This window comes from Kogia breviceps, chromosome 5 (genome assembly GCF_026419965.1).
Source record: "Kogia breviceps isolate mKogBre1 chromosome 5, mKogBre1 haplotype 1, whole genome shotgun sequence".
NCBI lineage: Eukaryota > Metazoa > Chordata > Mammalia > Artiodactyla > Physeteridae > Kogia > Kogia breviceps.
In genome coordinates, this window is record NC_081314.1 from 102496631 (window position 1) to 102511440 (window position 14810).

General features: G+C 42.0%; 1 protein-coding gene across 3 annotated transcripts in view; it reads right to left on the reverse strand.

Moving 5' to 3' along the window:
- The window catches only part of TMEM45A (transmembrane protein 45A), a 92361-nt gene extending 81698 nt beyond the window's left edge, over window positions 1-10663 (reverse strand). The window contains exon 1 of one of the 3 annotated variants that reach the window (XM_059064690.2): window positions 10287-10663. The gene's annotated coding sequence lies outside the window, so the exon portion shown is untranslated. The remainder of the gene's footprint in view (window positions 1-10286) is intronic. The other 2 variants (XM_059064692.2, XM_067035366.1) reach the window with 2 other exon arrangements.
- Between the last annotated feature and the right edge of the window lie 4147 nt (window positions 10664-14810).

Below are 14810 nucleotides of genomic sequence, written 5' to 3' on the forward strand. Positions count from 1 at the left end.
GTGGCACATCCTGGTTGCTTTACAGGGGGCAAGAGTGAAAGCAAGAACCCTAGGACAATGCTAGTGAAGCCATAGTCTGTGGACCAACGCTAGTAAGCAAACTGTTTACCATCTGCAACAAGATAAGCACGGAAACTGACAGTAAACATTTAGAAACTTTAAAACATTTTAGAGTAATATGACATTGATGCAACATCCAAATAGGAGTTTTTATATTTTTACAAAATGTCAAGCTTCACTGGACCGAGGGGAAAAAAATAAAACCAAAACCAACTGATCCTTTACCACAGATAGTTTAATACACTGTGGCAGTAATTCAGGCCAGGGGTGATGGATCCTGGAACTAGGGCGTATCAGGCACAGAGGATACAAAGTGTTCACCCTCCCAGGATTACAAAGGATGGTAAGAGGAATCTGGCAGATCAGGACAAGGAATCTGGTGCACACAGCAAGACCTCTACCTCTGCTAACCAGCACTAGACTCGACTACTCACCAACCCTCTGAAAAGTTGCCAACAACAGCAGTTGCTTCACTCCTGAGTGTATTACACATGGCATAAATGTTCAGCGTTCAGACACTGGAATGAGGTTATCCTATGTTTAAGTCCTGATTTCGTCAATGTGTGATCTTGGAAGAGTTACTTAACTTCTCTGGGCCTTGGTTACCTCATCTATAAAATGGGAATAATAAGAGCCTGTACCCCATAAGGTGTCCATGAAGATAAAATGAGAAGAACCCCGAGAAGAGGCTGACACCTCATAAATGGTCACCCAGCCATTAGTTGTTTGTGTATTTTTCTGGGAAGAAAGAGCTTTAAAGCATGATGACGGTTACATAATCTCTATCCTCCGTGGAGCACATTAAAGTTCACAAAACCCTATCACATACAGTACTTCATGACTCCTCTCTTAGAAGCAGGGAGAGATAGGCCTTTTCTGATGAGGAAAATGAGGCTTAGTGTCCATACAGAGGTTCCCAACTTGCCCCAGGAGGATGAGATATTGATTTATCCCTCTTCTCCCCACAGTGGAAACAACCTGTCCAAAAAGTCACACAAGCAGCAAGACAAAAAACAAGGATCACCGTACTCTTCCACAGTCTGTCTTCATGCCCTTAGCACATACAAACCAAAGGCAGAGCAGGAGGAGGAAAAGCAACACCAGAGATGGAGAAGCTGGGGTTCAGTTCTCCTTCCTGCCGGCTTAGGTAAGGAGCATCTAGGTCTCTGACCCCAGTTCCCCCATTCTTCCTCAACACAACCTTCTCTCTCCCCCTTATTATTCTCTCTTCCTTGGACATTTATCCCCAAGGTTCAGCTGTGACATGATTTTGGTGTGAGTATTTTTCATGATTTTTTCTTCTTCACTAACATTTTTAATGTTATTAAATTTTCATTATTTATTAAACACACAGTGTCCCTAAAACTGTCCTAAATGTGCTCCTAACTACCATACCTCTCTCTATTTTGGCTTTTCTTCTCTTCCTTTAAGAGTTTTTGACAATCTTTAGTCTGAATTATTCCTGGCTTACAGATAGAGGAAGCAAGAATAAAATAATTGGAGAAAAACTCTCTGAGCTAAAGAAAGACTTGGGTTTTCAAATGGAAAGGACATATCAAGAGAAAACAGGATGTTAAAAAAAAATTTTTTTTAAGATCCATACCTAGACATATCAAAGTGAAATTCAGAACTTTACTTTTTTAAAGTGTAAGGATAGTAATAGGGCTACTTGGATATGAAGGATGCCATTTGAATTTTATGAGAGTAGTTATTAATCCCAATATTTTGATATTTTAATCTATTGTTTTGTCTGTAGAAGAATATTTTAGGAACTAAACATCTTTTTCTGAAGAAATACTTTCCCAAAGTTCAAAACTCCCTTATATTTCACTTTGGTTTCTTTTTCTTCTATTAAATTTATGACAAATGAAATATAATACTTTTTACTGAAAATGTATTTGGTGGTAGACTCTGGGCCAGAGATAAACAGTGTCTCTACACAAGAAACTGGGTCTATTTGGCCACCTAGTTGTTGATTCAAGTCAGAAAACAGACTAAGTAAGATTTCAGGTCATTAGGAGGGAATTCAAATGCCTCCTAAACACCTAAGTTCCTACCAGGAAATAACACAGCCATGAGGGAATTTTGGCTCTGAAAAAAGTGAAGTTAATGGGAGCTCTACATAATTTGGTGAGAAAGAGTTCACCTTTCAGCTTAAAGAAGTGAGTTTACATGGAAATGAGGCCACAAGGAACAGTGCAAACAGTCTGATTTGAGAAGCTTAGCCCAATGCCACTCTTACTTTAAGTGGCTTGGTCTTCTATAGAAAAAGAACATTCTTCCATTTGAGCTTCACCTACTGTTCTCCATGACAAAATATGCCACAAAAATCTATACATCTCAGCTAACAGGTTGAGACTGGTATATTATACATGTATATGCTTATGTATGTGTGGAGCTAAAAAAAAACAAAAAACAAAGGCAGAACAATTAATATAATATGGTCTCATTTGTATTTTAAAATTATATTTATGTTTAGATCTATACCTGTGAGTGGATTCTTGGAGAAGGTCTAGAAGGATACAGGCCAAACTACTAACAAACGTATCTCAGGGACAGTAGCAGGATGGGAAGAAAGCAGGTAAGAAAAAGGGGAAAACATTACTTTTGACTGAAAGAAAGAAAGAAAGAGAGAGAGAGAGAGAAAGGAAGGAAGGAAGGAAGGAAGGAAGGAAGGAAGGGAGAAAGAAAGTAAGTAAGTAAGAAAGAAAGAAAGAAAGAAAGAAAGAAAGAAAGAAAGAAAGAAAGAAAGAAAGAAAGAAAGAAAGAGGAAGGAAGGAAGGAAGAAAGAAAGAAAGAAAGAAGGAAAGAAAGGAAGGAAGGAAGGAAGGAAGGAGAGCGAGAGAGAGGAAGAGAGAGCACAAGGGAGGAAAGCGGAAAGAGAGGAAGGAAAGCTATCAGCAATCAATGCCCTTTAACCATAGGAAAAATCTTTCTTTCTTGGAGAGAGTAAAAATTATAAGAAGTAGAAATTTTGAGTAATTCTATGAGGAAAAAATTAGCACTTTAGACATAGTTTTAAAAATAAGTCAAGAATGAATCAACATTTTAATACTATGTCTATATGTATTCTAATGGTGCTTATATAGAGAACATTATAATGATTAATAAGTGAATTGCTTAGATATCCACATATAAAACAATAAAGTTGGACCCTTACCTCCATCATATACAAAAATTAATTCAAAATGTATCAAAGACCCAAACATCAAAACTAAAACTGTAAATCTCTTAGAAGAAAACACAGAAAAAAATCTTCATGACACTTGATTTGGCAATGATTCTTGGATATGACACCAAAAGCACAGGCAACAAAAGAAAAAATATATTAATTGGACTACATCAAAGGACAATACCAACAGAGTGAAAAGGCATCCCAGGGAATGGGAGAAAATATCTGTAAATCATATACCCAATAAATAGATAACATCAAGAATATATAAAGAACACCTACAACTCAATAACAAAACAAAACCTGACTTAAAAATGAGCAAAGAACTTAAATAGACATTTCACCAAAGAAGATATACAAATGGTCAATAAGCACATGAAAGGGTGTTCAACATCACTAATCAAAAACACAAATCAAAAACACAATAAGATATCACTTCATATCCATGAGGATGGCTGTTATTAAAAAACAAACAAACAAAAAAAACCAGAACAAGTGTTAGCAAGGATGTAGAGAAATCGGAATCCTTGTGCATTGCTGATGAGAATATAAAATGGTGCAGGGCTTCCCTGGTGGCGCAATAGTTAAGAATCTGCCTGCCAATGCAGGGGACACGGATTCGAGCCCTGGTCCAGGAAGATCCCACATGCCACGGAGCAACTAAGCGGTGCGCGGCAACTACTGAGCCTGCGCTATAGAGCCTGTGAGCCACAACTACTGAAGCCCGTGTACCTAGAGCCCGTGCTCTGCAACAAGAGAAGCCATGACAATGAGAAGCCCACACATCGCAACGAAGAATAGCCCCCACTAGCCGCAACTAGAGAAAGCCCACGCACAGCAACAAAGACCCAACGCAGCCAAAAATAAATAAATAAAATAAATGTATTTTAAAAAATAAAATAAAATGGTGCAGCTGCTGTGGAAAACAGTATGGCAGGTCCTCAAAAAATAAAAAATTGAATTACTTTATGATCCAGAAGTAATTCCACTCCTGGGTTTATACCCAAAATAATTGAAAGCAGGAACCCCAATAGATATTTCTACACCAATTTTCATAGCAGCATTATTCACAACAGGCAAAAGATGTCATATTAGTCAGGGTTCTCCAGAGAAATATAACCAATAGGATATAGATATATAGGTAAATATATACGAAGAAAGAGAGAGATTTATTTCAGGAATTGGCTCACATAACTGTGGAGGCTGGTAAATCCAAAAGCTTCAGGATAAGCTAACAAACTGGAAACCCAGGGAAGAGTTGATGCTGCAGTTCAAGTCTTAAGGCAGTTTACTGGCAGAATTCCCTCTTCAAGGGAGATCAGTCTTGTTCTATGAAGGCCTTCAAATGACTGAATGAGACCTACCTACATTATGGAAGCTAATCTGCTTTACTCAAAGTCTACTAATCTAAATGTTAATTTCATCTAAAAATACCTTTACAAAAATATCTAGAATAATGTTTGACCAAATATCTGGATACTGTGGCCTAGACAAATTGACACAAAACGCTAACTTCACAGATGGAAATAACCCAAATGCCCATCAACATTTTGTTTGGGATAAACAAAATGTGGTATATACATACAATGGAAAATTATTCAGCCTTAAAAAGCAATGAAATTATGACCCTTACTACAATATGGATGAACCTTGAAGACATAATGCTAAGTGAAATAAGCCAGTCATAAAAGGACAAACACTGTATAATTCCACATATAAGAGGTAACTAGAGGGGCCTCCCTGGTGGCACAGTGGTTGAGAGTCCGCCTGCCGATGCAGGGGACACGGGTTCGTGTCCCAGTCTGGGAGGATCCCACATGCCGCGGAGCGGCTGGGCCCGTGAGCCATGGCCGCTGAGCCTGTGCATCTGGAGCCTGTGCTCCGCAACAGGAGAGGCCACAACAGTGAGAGGCCCCCGTACCGCAAAAAAAAAAGTTAACTAGAGTAGTCAAATTCATAAATACAGAATGGTTGCTGCCAGAGGCTGGGGGGAGGGGAGAGGAAGGTAACAGAGAGTTATTGTTTAATGAATACAGAGTTTCAGTTTGATGAAAAAGTTCTGGGGGGACTTACCTAGTGGCACAGTGGTTAAGAATCTGCCTGACGGGGCTTCCCTGGTGGCGCAGTGGTTGAGAATCCGCCTGCTGATGCAGGAGACACGGGTTCGTGCCCTGGTCCGGGAAGATCCCACATGCCGCGGAGCAGCTAAGCCCGTGAGCCATGGCCGCTGGGCCTGCGCGTCCGGAGCCTGTGCTCCGCAACGGGAGAGGCCACTCAAAAAAAGAATCTGCCTGACAATGCAGGGGACATGGGTTCGAGCCCTGGTCCAGAAGACCCCACATGCTGCGGAGCAACTAAGCCCGTGCGCCACAGCTACTGAGCCTGCGCTCTGGAGCCCGCGAGCCACAACTAAGCCCACGCGCCTAGACCCCGAGCTCCGAATCAAGAGAAGCCACTGCAATGAGAAGCCTGTGCACCGCAACGAAGAGTAGCCCCCACTCGCCACAACTAGAGAAAGCCCACGCGCAGCAACGAAGACCCAAGGCAGCCAAACTAATTAATAAATAAATTAATTTTTTTAAAGTTCTGGTTGCACCATAATGTGAATGTACTTGATGTCACCGAACTATACACTTAGAAATGGTTATAATGCCAATTTTTTTTTTTTCGGTACGCGGGCCTCTCACTGTTGTGGCCTCTCCCGTTGCGGAGCACAGGCTCTGGACGCGAAGGTTCAGCGACCGTGGCTCACGGGCCTAGTCACTCCGCGGCATGTGGGATCTTCCCAGACCGGGGCACGAACCCGTGTCCCCTGCATAGGCAGGCGGACTCTCAACCACTGTGCCACCAGGGAAGCCCTATAATGCCCAATTTTATGTTATGTTTATTTTACCACAGTAAAAAAAATGAATTGCTTACATGTATAGGCTTTACTATGACGCAGACACCATGCTAAATGCCTTATATTGATTTTCTCATTTAATGCCTTTGATATTCCCATTTTATAAATAATAAAGCCTCCTAGAGAAAGTGACTTGCTCAAGGCACACTAGTAAGAAGCAGATCTAGGGTTGAAACCCTGAGTCTGACTCCAAAACCCATGTGCTCAGTCAGTGTGCTGTACTGAAAAGAGTGACTACATTAAGGTAATGAGATAGAAAGCAAATTAAACTGTTTTCCAAGTAATATTTTAAAGTTGATTAAACATATTAAAATTTTTAAGAATGAATTCCCCCAAAAATATCGAATCCAGACTGGGTATGACTAATAATATGACACCTAAAATAGTCCTACGTTAACCTTCACCATGAGACATTCTAATCCCAAAACCACAGCATCTCCAGAAATAAGACAAAAAACCAGGCTGCCCAAGAAATAGTAATAGAAAGTGTACCTGGCATCTGCCCCATTCTTCCACAAGCCTTGGAACATTTCACAGTTTCTCTATTTTTTTAAATAAAACTACTGTGTTTCCATTTATATTTTTAAATTATATTTATGTTTAGATCTACATCTGTGAGTAGATTCTTGGAGAAGTACTGGAAGGATACAGACCAAACTATTAGCATAGGTTACCTCTGGAGAAAGTAGTAAAATGGAAAGAAGGCAGGTACATAAAGGGGAAACCATTACTTTTGACACTTATACACTCTGTTCCAGTTTTTCAAAAGATACAGTCATTCAACTGACATTACTGGATGTCTACCATACATCCAGGGTCTATGGTGGTTCTGTTCAATCAAGATGAAAAGACAGAATGACTATCTGTAATGAGCTCCATCTAGTAAACAAGTAACACATCTCCTGTCTGCATGTGCAACGCATCCCATAGACAAGACTCATGTTGGTATTCTGGTCCCTGCAGGGAATTTTTACCAACCCCACTCCTCCAAATGGTCCCCTCCCCCTCCAGTGATCCTCCTTCCATGGACTTCTTGACTACCACCATCACAAACAAGAAGAGCAGACCTGCTGTATTACACCCAAGGCAGCATAGACTAGTGGTGAAGGCTTGGGCTCTGGAGTTACACCATCTGGGTCTGCATCTGTCATTTGTACAGTGTGACCTTGGGCAAATTTCTTAATCCACCCGTGCCTCTGTCACCTCAACTAATAGGTACCAACCCTCACAGGATTACTGAGAGGCTTACATGAGTTACGGCAGGTAAAGCACTCAGAACAATGTCTGTCATATATTAAGTGTTCAGAAAATCCATTACTCATAGATGGATCAAATAGCCTTCTAGAAGCAACAGACTGTCCCAGGGAAAAGAATAAAAGATCATCCAAGGAAGAGGGATCTTAGAAATCATTTTACAGATGATGGCACAGAGAGGGCCATAATGGCTCAGTGTCTTGCCGAAGGACACGCAGGTGGTCCATGGCAGCATCAGGGCCAGACTCAGGTTCTCTCTGACACAACACAGTGCTCTCGAGGAAGAGAAAGCATAGCTCTCCAAACTAACTTGTCACTTAGGTGCATATTACAGGTCTCATCTACTTTAATACTTGTGCATCCTAAAGTTATAAGTATTACCATGTGAATGCTCGATTCTCTGAGCAGCATGAAAAAGGGCTTTTTGGCACACACTGTGTGTGTGTAGGGGTTGGGGAGGGGTGCAGATGCAACGATTACATCCATGTCAAAGACTTTAGGGCATGACCTGTTTCTGAAATGTAGCCTGGGTAATAGTCCAGGATGCCAGACCACTTCAGCAGAGCTCCAAGGAGGAGTCCACCTGCTGATGCAGGGGGCGTGGGTTCGTGCCCCGGTCTGGGAGGATCCCACATGCCGCAGAGCAGCTGGGCCCGTGAGCCATGGCCACTGGGCCTGCACGTCCGGAGCCTGTGCTCCCGGCGGGAGAGGCCACAACGGTGAGAGGACCGCGTACCGCAAAAAAAAAAAAAGTGGACCTGAGACTCACTGGTCAGTCCTGCAAGGCCCTGAGGTGGGGGTCACTGACGCAGTGGAGCAGATCAGGAGGGGTATGCTGGGCAAGGGGGAGAAACTGAGAGATGGATCATTCCAGAAACACCTCCAACTATGTAACTGCTGCAAGTTCAGCTTGTGATCCCCAACCAATTTTACCTCCCAAGCCTCTCCTTCCCCACAGAGAGGCTCTCCATGCAGTCCTCTCCTACCTCTCCCACTTTTCCAACCTTTCCACCTACTAAGTTCTCACAGATTATCCCGCATCACAACCCAACATCCACCCAGGAGAAATTCACACTTTCCAGCCTCAGTGCTTTTTTGCCCACGCTTTCCCTTCCTCCTGGAGTGCCTGCCACCTTCCGTTCTATGATCCCTTTCCCCTCAACCAAAGCCATTTGGCAAAAATCCTTTTCCAGAAATACCAACCCTTCCCTGAAACCATCCTACGAGAAGTCCTCTTTCCCAGAACCCTCTAGGTCTTTCTAAGGCACTTGATAAATTCTACCTCACTCCCCTCTCCAGACTCTCTCTCCTTTACAGCCATATACAATGCCCCATTAACAAGGGGTCTGCACTTAGTAAACACTAGTTGCTTGTGTAGAAGTCAAAATGGTGGCTGGGAAAACAAGTGCAGCAGGGGAAACCGAAAAGGATGACAATGAAGAGTGTGCACCACAGCAAAGACTAACTCTGTGTCAAATCCAAGGGTTTAACACGTGTTAACTCACCTAGTTTTCAAGACAATCCCATGAGATAGGTGCTATTATCGCCATGTACAAAGGAGGGAACTGAGGTATGATGGGCTGAGTAACCTGCCCAAGGTCAAAGGGCAGGGTTTTGAATTGAACCAGGCCAGCTGGCTCTTTATATTGATTCTCTGCAACACTGTTCCTTCTAACCCTACATTCCTGAAAACCACTTCAACTCTTCCACTCACAGTGTGCAATGCCTTTCTGAATCAAAAACACACTTTGCAATTTGCAATTATGGCACCTACTGCTTTCTAAGTCAAAAATTAAAGATCAGTTCTGGCCACAACTGCCACAAGAGTAAATAACATATGATAAAATCTCAAATCTAAAACATTGCTTAAACAGAGACAATTATAGATGTTTGGGATGGAATGGGCCTCTGGCCATTCACCTACCTCAATATTTGCCATCATTTCCATTTTAAAGTCCTGAAATATATACCAGAATTATGTGCAAGCACAAACATCTAACAGCATTCTGAATATTACTCTGATAGAATTATGGGAGTAATAATATAATTATAAGCTTATTGATGCACACAGTGGTCTATCATGTTTAGTGTGTTTTTTTTAACAATCATCAAGGAATTTGGGCCTACCACTACGGATAGGAGAATATAGAAAAGACACTGAGCTACATTCACATGTAAGTGAAACAGTAATTACCTATATAATTCAGGATTTAAATAATTTAATATTAAATATCCCATTAAAGGAAGCAAAAGTTTTGTTAATTCTGAATAAGCCAGATAACTTTTCAATCTTCTGATGAAACAGGGGGGACTTCCATGGTAGTGCAGTGGTTAAGACCCCGTGCTCCCAATGCAGGGGGCCCGGGTTCGATCCCTGCTCAGGGAACTAGATCCCACATGCATGTCATAACTAAGAGTTTTCATGCTGCAACTAAGAGTTTGCATGCCGCAATTAAGGAGCCAGCCTTCCGAAACGAAGACCCAGGGCAACCAAATAAATAAATAAATACTTTTTTAAAAAAACAGGGAGGGGGGATGGATAAAAATTCTGGCTTTACAAATATATACTCTGTTCTCACCGAAAGAAAATAGAAAAATAAATGTATCAATAGATTCAACTATGAAGTTAGGAGAGGCTTTTTACAGGATAACAGTTAAATTTCTGTTCCCAGGAAAATTTTAAATAGCATACAGATGACCCCAAAATTAAATTTAATTAAAGTACATTAAAATGTTAGCAAAGCAGAAGAAAAGGAAACGAGGTTCTGTGCAGTTTGTGGCAGCAAGCGATATTTTTCTCTCCCTGATGAGGAGAAGGCTTAGTGAGAACAGCAAAAAGACTCAGGGTAGAGATCACAGCGGGAGAAATAAGATATCCAGCACGTACCCAAAACTTACCCAACTCGGTCTTACTCAACGCTATTTTTCCCACTTTGCCAGTTTTAAATCAGACAGCGGCTGGGCTTTTGCTGTTGCTGTTTCTGTCCTTTTGATCCCAGAGCCCCATGAAAGTTAAACTGTGTGTTGGATGGGATCGGGCCCTGTCTCGCATTAGGGCGAAAAAAGTTTTAAACTCGGATTCCTGGTTGCTTCTTTGGAAAAGTGAATAAATAAGTGGCTGAACGGAGAGGACGTGGGGGACGTGCTCAGCTGACGTCGGGACCGCGAAGGGGCCGCACAGTTCCTCAGCGCAGCTGTCCAGATGTGCCTCATCTGGTTCCCCGGCGGGACACGAGCCTCGGCGGCCACGGCTAGCAGAAGCTCCAGCTCATTGGTCTCCGGGGCTCCTCGCTTGCCGCCTATTGGCCGGCCGGCCCGCCACTCCCTCGGTCCTCGGGCCCGCCCCCCGCCCGCCGGGCCAGCTCGCTCCATCCTCAAGACGAACCTGGAAGTGCAGCCCGGGCGCTGATGTGGCACTCGGCGGCCGCTGCGGGCGTGGGAGGGGCCCGGCCGGAGAGAGGTCCTCCGCACCCAAGGCTTGCCCCTGACCTGGTCCCTGTTATACCGATCCTTTCCGGCAGTTAGGCTGGTTTGTTTAAACAGGATGATTTCAATCTGTTCATGGGATGAAATTAATGCGCGCCCCGCGCTGGCTTAGATCCCCAGCACTTCCAAGTTAAAGGGACTGGGGCTCAGGGATGCCGACGCCCCCAAAGGGCCTTCTGGCCATGTCTCAGAACTTCAGTCTCCCCTCTTTATCCAGGGAGCGAATAATGAAATTCAAGAGCCTGTTTCATGGGGACAGTATTCTTTTGTTGGAAGAAAAAACTTAATGAACCCTTCACCGAAGTCCTCATTAACTAGAAAAGTTGTTCTTTCTGCAGAGAAGCCCAAGGCTGATTACAGGAGTGACTTGAAAGACTTGGTTTGTTTGCAATTTTTGTTGGGTGGTGGCTGTAGGAAAACGAGAAATGTTGCTTTGTTCTGTGAGAATGTAGACCAAACAATGCTTTGATCCTGGAGAAACCTTTGAAATATTGATTAGTTGGGAGAGTGTCTGCAAATCAATCACCATTATAATTTGCGGGTGTTGACAGAAATGTGAGCTCATTGAAACATTAAGACAGCAAGAGCTACCTTCATTGAGCCACATACCATGAACTGGGCCAGCCCCTATACTTACAACCACCTTATGAAGTACATGTTAAAATTATCTCCACTTTCAGATGAGGCTACCAAGACACAGAGCAGCCTCTCCCAGCATGCCACTGAGGTTTCCAATATTTGTTCGCAACATGGGTACATAAACGTACCTGCCCTTTGCCAGGAATAGGTGAGTCAGAGTTTATTGTGAGTGCCTCTACCTTCTGATGTCCAAAGCTTTCTTTCACTTCATAGATAATGTCCTCTTGGTCGGCCTATTTGTTATCTATTGCTATGTAACAGATTACCACAAATGTAGTAGCTTGAAACACCACACATTTACTATTGCAGTTTCTAAGGGTCGGAAGTCCAGGCATGGCTTAACTGGATCCTCTGCTCAGGGTCTCACAAGGCTGCACTCACAGTGTCTGTCAGGATGCATCCTCATCTGGAGGCTGGAAGGGGGAAGAATCTACTTCCAAGCTCCCTCAGGTTGTTGGCAGGATTCATTTCTTTGCAGCTGTAGGTCTGTGTCCCCAGTTTCTTTCCAGATGTCAGCTAGCACCTGCCCTTGCCTCCTAGATTCAAGTCTCATTCTCCTGCAGTTTCTGAAAACCAGGAGGTGGAGGTCATGGGGGTCCGCCTTAGAGTCTGTCTGCCACAATGGGCTAGTCAGACACTTCAGTCTCTATAGCCCTGAATGCCATGTCATCTCACCTCCACAATCCCTCCAAAAATTCAGAGCCTCACTCACCAAGTAAAAAAATACGTGAGTGGATTCACAACACTCAATCCCTCTAGCAGTCAAGGAAACCCACAAAGGAAGTTTGGCCCTTGAAATTAATCATGAGTTTGACTTTCTGGAACATCCGTAATCTGATAATGGTACACTTTTAACCCAAAAGTTACTAAACAATGGGCTGATAGTCAAGGTATGTGATCAACCTTCTACACTCATTACCATTGACAAGTATCTGATATTGTTGACCATTGGAACTGCTTCCTCAAAAATCTACTAAAAAAAGATTTCTGGAGACTTCTGCTTTCAAGAATATGGAGTAGATATAATTTTCCCTGTTTCTCCTGCTAGTATAATACCACCAAAAATCCTGACTTTACATATAAACAAACATAAGAAGACTCTGAAAGGTTGAAAGGAGAGGCAGATGGGCTAGGAATCTGGAGACCCAAGGAATGCCATGATGGTGAGTTCCCTGGATTTTCTCTTTGTCTCATTGATCCAGACTTGGAACCCAGCAAAAGCCTGTTGTCTTTTGTTGTTAGCCAAAAAACCTAAGCAGGACCCTAGAAAGACAAAATAAGTTTAGACAGTAATGGCTATGCTCCAGCCAAACACCCCAGAAGAAACTGTGGCTTCCCCCACATCCACATCAGCAAAGGCCAAATGGGGTCTTAGACTTCCACCCTTGCTATAATAAGGTGAAAACAAATTATATTGATCTTTGAAAAGATCAATATAATAGACAAACTGCTAGCATGACTGACAAAGTAAAGAGAGAAGACACCAGTTACCAGTGTCAGGTACAAAACAAGGGATCTCATTATAGACCTTGAAGACATCAAAAAGAAAGTAAGGGAATACTCCAAACAACTCTACACACATAAATTTGACTTAAATGAAAGGGACAAGTTCCTTGAAAAACACAAATTACCACAACTTACCCAATAGGAAATAAATAATTTGAATAGCCCTGTAGCTATTAAGGAAATTTAATTCAAATTCAAATACTCCCAAAAAAGAAATTTCCAGGCCCAGATGGCTTCACTGGAGAGCTCTACCAAACGTTTAAGGCAGAATTAACACCAATTCTACATAATTTCTTCCAGAAAATAGGAGAGAACACTTTCCAATTGACTTTGTGAAGACAGTATCGCTCTGATGCAAAACCAGAGAAACACAGAATAAAAAAGAAAACTACAAACCAATATCCCTTATGAATATAGGTGCAAAAATATCAGCAAATAGAATTCAGCAATATATGAAAATCATTAAACACCATGAGCAAGTGGGGTTTTTTCCCCAGGGATGCAGTCCTTGTTTAATATTCAAAAATCAATCAATATAATCCATGACATTAACAAACTAAAGAAAAAACACAAACATATCAATCAACATAGAATAAGCACATTCAACAAAATTCAGCATCATAAAAATGCTCGGAAAAATAGAAAGAGAGAAGAGAATTTCCACAAGAGCAGGTACAAAAAACCCACAGCTAGCATTATACTTAATGTGAAAAACTAGATGCCTTTCATACATACTTTGCGATTCTATTTATATAACAACCTTGAAATGACAAAATTATGTAAATGGAAAACAGATTAGTGATTGCCAGGGGTTAAGGAGATGGTGGGGTGGAACGGAAATGAGTGTGACTATAAAAGGGCAAAATAGAGGATCCTTGTGGTGTTGGAAGAGTTCTGTAGTTTGACTGTATCCATGGGATAAAGTTGGGATATTGTACTATAATATATTTACAAATAATAATGCAAAATGTTACCATTGGGGGAAACTGGTTAAAGAGTACAGGTCTCTCTGTATTATTTCTTACAGCTGTATATGCATCTATAACTATCTCAACATAAAAATTTTAATTAAAAATGCAGACTCCCCTGAGCAGTCCCAACAGCTGTCAACAACCCTGATCTTTCCAAGGACACTATGTGCATCCCCAAGACTGTACTTCTTGAACAGGAAGCCAGGCATTAACTTGCCTCTGTCTCCAAAACACAGTGACTTGCATCTTAAGAATTCTCATAAGAGACATACAAGTGTTTAACCAAACACCACCAAGCCGATTGTGTTACTTGTAGACCATGTACATCTCTCAAAAACAAGACTACCTATCCTACTTAGAGAAGCTTCCCCTAGGTATAAATGACTCATTACTAACATTTTTCCCTAAAATGGGAGTTATCCAATTAGAAAAGATGGTGCAAATTTTACCCCTTACTTTAGAAGAAGTGATCAGTGACTCCACCTTGATCCTCAAAGGCATTCAAGTCAGCTTTAAATCAGTGGTCAGGAATAAAGATGGCCAATAGGCACATGAAAAGATGCTCATCATCGCTAATTATTAGAGAAATGCAAATCAAAACCACAGTGAGGTACCACCTCACACCAGTAAGAATGGCCATCACTAAAAAGTCTACAAATAATAAATGATGGAGAGGGTGTGGAAAAAGGGAACTCTCTCACACTGTTGGTGGGAATGTAAATTGGTGCATGCAGCCACTATGGAAAACAGGGAAATTCCCTGGTAGATCAGTGGTTAGGACTCGGTGAGTTCGCTGCCAGGGCCTGGGTTCAATCCCTGG